This window comes from Hippocampus zosterae, chromosome 9 (assembly GCF_025434085.1).
Source record: "Hippocampus zosterae strain Florida chromosome 9, ASM2543408v3, whole genome shotgun sequence".
NCBI classification, from domain to species: Eukaryota; Metazoa; Chordata; class Actinopteri; order Syngnathiformes; family Syngnathidae; genus Hippocampus; species Hippocampus zosterae.
In genome coordinates, this window is record NC_067459.1 from 23,319,841 (window position 1) to 23,324,854 (window position 5,014).

The following is a 5,014-nucleotide window of genomic DNA, read 5'->3' on the forward strand; positions in this document are numbered from 1 at the left end:
AGGAAGATAAAGGAAACAAAGGCCACTCAAGGAGTAGGGCAGATGAAATTCCCAAGTGGGAGAAACTAATTGTATTAACTCATTCAGTACCAGCCAATTCCGGACCGAGTCTGAAAAGACGTTTAAAAACGTCATTGGGAGTGAATGAGTTCATTAAAAAGTAAGGAGAGCTACTGCGGCCTATATGCTAGTATAATTTTTTTTTCCAAATGTAAGCTGTCATCGGGCTAAAAATTTGAGATGCGTCAGCATCTCAGCATGACAGCTTTGCCTTCGTAAAGGTCGCTTTGTTTAATGCTAATGCGGTTCGACCTGCGGATCGCACGTGGGAATCCGTGCAGCTGGTCAAGCGGCCGCGTCTGTGTTTTTTTTTTTTCCCTCTCCCTACCCAGCGTTTTCCTTTCTGAATTCTGATTGTAATTTCCCCATTACGGGACAAATAAAGGATATCTTAATCTTATCGTAATCTAACAAATGATGCAAAAGGCCATCGGTAGCTTGACCAATCGCATCAACGTCACGAGTTACAACCGGCAACGGGGATCTGAACGCAAACATTGGAGCAACACGTGAAGGAAGAGAATACAATCATACTTACAGGGATCTATTCTTTATCATCTGCGAAGAACAACAGCCACTACTGTACTAACATTGCCACCGACGTTCAACTTTGAGTTTTCGGCAAAGCTAGCATAAGATGTATTGGAAATGTGAGAGGAGTCCAAGGTACACCAAGACAAGTCCAGTTGAGATTTGAACCAAGAACGTCAGGCGGTGTGGTCGTCGGGCTCGTCACTAATGGCACACAAAAGCTGCTTGGTCCATCCGTTTTCAGATGAAGCCAACGTGCACATTGTTCAAGGAAACTGGAGGAAAACTAGCACGGACAACAAATCGGATTTCAACCGAGAACCTCTCCACTGTGACGCGCTAACCACTAGGTCACCTTGCATTACTACTCTTGTTTTATATGCGCATTTTCTACACACTCAAAACCGTTTCCGCCTTTAGCAAAAGACGCCAAATGTACGCTTTGTCTTGCTGTGTAAACTTTGTATATGTGTGCGCGTGCGTGTGTTAATATTGACACAGTGCAGGAAGCGCCAGGACGTTTGCCGGTTAACCGCGACACGTGGGCGTCACTCAGGTCGTTGGAGTGACAGCTGTAAAGCGGACAAAAGCCGTGGCAGGAAACGGTGACGAACGCGTGAGTTTTTGTAAACAACATCAAAGAAAAAGAAGAAGTCAAGAAAAACTACAGTCGGAGAGGAAACGTGCCATGACAACCATCCGACAAGAAGTTTATTTGCCCTACTCGAGCTGCTCCGTCGCATTTGGTTGATGACAAACACAAATGTCAACTGTGTTCCGCGTGAATAAGAAGTGACTCGCCTCTCAGGCACAACTCTTCAAAAAAAAAAAAGGTTGAAGGCTATTGCCGAAACAGACGATGCAAAACGTCATCGACGTGCTAACGAAGAGCATCAGTGTGGTGGTATTGTAACCTTTTAAGCAACAGGTAAACCCATACAAATGGTGGTGCAAAACATGTAGACAGACAATACAGGTACTCACAGCCATGTAACATTTATTGCCGAAACAGACGATGCAAAACGTCATCGACGTGCTAACGAAGAGCATCAGTGTGGTGGTATTGTAACCTTTTAAGCAACAGGTAAACCCATACAAATGGTGGTGCAAAACATGTAGACAGACAATACAGGTACTCACAGCCATGTAACATTTATTGCCGAAACAGACGATGCAAAACGTCATCGACGTGCTAACGAAGAGCATCAGTGTGGTGGTATTGTAACCTTTTAAGCAATAGGTAAACCCATACAAATGGTGGTGCAAAACATGTAGACAGACAATACAGGTACTCACAGCCATGTAACATTTATTGCCGAAACAGACGATGCAAAACGTCATCGACGTGTTAACGAAGAGCATCAGTGTAACATTTATTGCCGAAACACTCAAAACCGTTGAGTAAGCAACAGGTAAACCCATACAAATGGTGGTGCAAAACATGTAGACAGACAATACAGGTACGCGCAGCCATGTAACATTTATTGCCGAAACAGACGATGCAAAACGTCATCGACGTGTTAACGAAGAGCATCAGTGTGGTGGTATTGTCACCTTTTAAGCAACAGGTAAACCCATACAAATGGTGGTGCAAAACATGTAGACAGACAATACAGGTACTCACAGCCATGTGACATTTATTGCCGAAACAGCCGATGCAAAACGTCATCGACGTGTTAACGAAGAGCATCAGTGTAACATTTATTGCCGAAACACTCAAAACCGTTGAGTAAGCAACAGGTAAACCCATACAAATGGTGGTGCAAAACATGTAGACCGACAATACAGGTACTCGCAGCCATGTAACATTTATCCGCGACAAAGAACGACAAATAAATTACTGCAGTTGATTGAGTCAGCTGTGAAACCTTCCTGTGTGTGTGTGTGTGTGTGTGTGTCTACGTTTCTTATATTCTTTTCTTTATAGATTCTCTTCTTTATAGAGACAGCAAACATACAAAAGAATCCAGACAAATAGTCGCAAAAGAACAGATAAGTGAACAAACCTGACACGAACTAAAAACCTCTCTAATCTCCTTGGCGGAGGTAATAAAGATGAACAGATGAGGTCGGCTGCTGACACTTCACTTTGATTCTCCGTGCAGATGGTGACCTTTCCTTTTTACGACTTCACATCGACAAACACCAACGGCATGAACACACGCAGTCATTTGAAATGCTCATTTCAGTGCACGTTCTGTCGTGATTGCGCCGAGCGAGTGACAGATGCTTCCGTTGCAGCAAGGTGGCCGGGAGGCCCCCTAACGGCTCCGTCAGGGGCGTCGTCACGACTTCCTTTTACGCTGCTAAACACATGCACACGTAGTACATTACAGTGCGTAACGTAACGACTCAACGCACACTTTCATTTTCCCCTCCTGCGGCCGCCGCAGCCCGAAAAGCGAGCTTGAGCTTTTTATTTCGGGTCAATGTCAAGTGTAGTCGGTCACGTCTCACCTGGAGGACGACGCGAGACGCGCTCGAGTGATTTGCTCTCCTTGGCCGATACCCCTGCTAGGACCCGACCAAACAAGTGTCTGGGAGGGAGGGGAAAACCCAACCCACGGAGCAGAACGGATCAATACCATCTGCTGCTTTTTTTTTTTGTATTGCTCTGGGAATGCGAAAGTTATTCTGGATCCAAAAAAATAAAAAATAAAAAGTTTTGCGCACGGGCGGCCCGGTAGTCCAGTGGTTAGCACGTCGGCTTCACAGTGCAGAGGTCGTGGGTTCGATTCCAGCTCCGGCCTCCCTGTGTGGAGTTTGCATGTTCTCCCCGGGCCTGCGTGGGTTTTCTCCGGGTGCTCCGGTTTCCTCCCACATTCCAAAAACATGCATGGCAGGCTGACTGGGCGCTCTAAATTGTCCCTAGGTGTGATTGTGAGCGTGGATGGTTGTTCGTCTCTGTGTGCCCTGCGATTGGCTGGCAACCGATTCAGGGTGTCCCCCGCCTACTGCCCGGAGACGGCTGGGATGGGCTCCAGCACCCCCCGCGACCCTAGTGAGGATCAAGCGGTTCGGAGAATGGATGAATGAATGAAAAGTTTTGCGCACTCCCTAACTCTGTTAGCTAAATGCTAATGCACAATGTGAAATGTCATAGATGAGCTAATGACGCTAGCATTGCTCCTGCAGTAGTCAACCTTTTAACTCATTCAGCACCAGCCAATTCTGGAGCAAGACGTTTTTAAACGTCTTTGGGAGTGAATGAGTTAACAACACATATTTGAACACGCTGAGCATCGAGGCAAATGACTGCGTTGCCGCATCGGATCGACTTCTTTCCTACGCATGTTTGTGTTCTAGTGCGCCTTTGTAGCACAGGAAGGAGCAGTGCAGGCCCATTGAATTCAAGCATGAAATCATCATGATGATGCAAACGGGTTCAATCTTTATATTCTGTTTTCAAGGTATTGCTGTATGTTGAAATTGAAGACTTCATAGAGTGCTGCAAAAAATATTTATATCGAAATGGGGCAGGGGGGGGGGGGCTGGAGACGTTAGCGGGGTGCTTCTCTTGGCGAGCTGCCGTTTCCCAGGTCCTTCTTCCCCCACAGCAGGTAGAGCAGATGTCAGATAAGCGTTGCACCGACAGGAATGTTGCCTCACCCTACGCATGCAAATCTCAGTCAAATATTGACCCTGCGGCCGTGACTCATTTCAATGCGGCGGAATTAGCTGCAATTTAACGGGCAGAACATTCGGTTAGTGCCCTGAAACTGATTGCGACTTGGAAGCTAAAAATTGTGCATCTCAAGGCACTGCCGAATGAAAGTTGAGGTGAAAAGTTTTCAAAGATTAGAGTTTGAAGTTACAGTCTCATGCTAAAAAAAAAAAAAAACTTGTACAAACCAGTCACATTTCAATAAGGTCACAAGGATATGGAAATCATTGGAATAACATTTGTATAAATCCTACGCACACAACTTGACGTTGACACTATGTCGCGCATGCACGCGCACACACACACACTCACGAGGCAAAGCAGCTGCCCGCGCCGCCCAGAAGCTGTTACGTAATGTACTCTACTGAACAGTCGAGGAACACATGTACTCGCGACGACTTTCCAGGGAATGTGTGTGTACGCCTTTCGAAAGCCAACCTCGCATCAAAATCTGTGCATTGCAAATGGCAGCTCGAGGGAAAAGCGAGCTCCAACTCCAGTTACTTCCACTTTCAATAAAATTCAATGGGCCCAAACCCACAAAAGACAATAAACAAAAAGCACATTTGGTAGGAAAGCACAAGAAAAGGATTTCGCGCACGGCAGTTACGGTGGGCTTAGCGGTTAGCACGTCTGCCTTGCAGTTCTGAGGGGTCAGGGTTCCGATTTTGCCATGAGCCCTCGATCAGTTGAACTGACCTGCTCAAAACATTTCATTGGTCAACATTCAATGATCAACATTGCTACTTGTTACGAGGC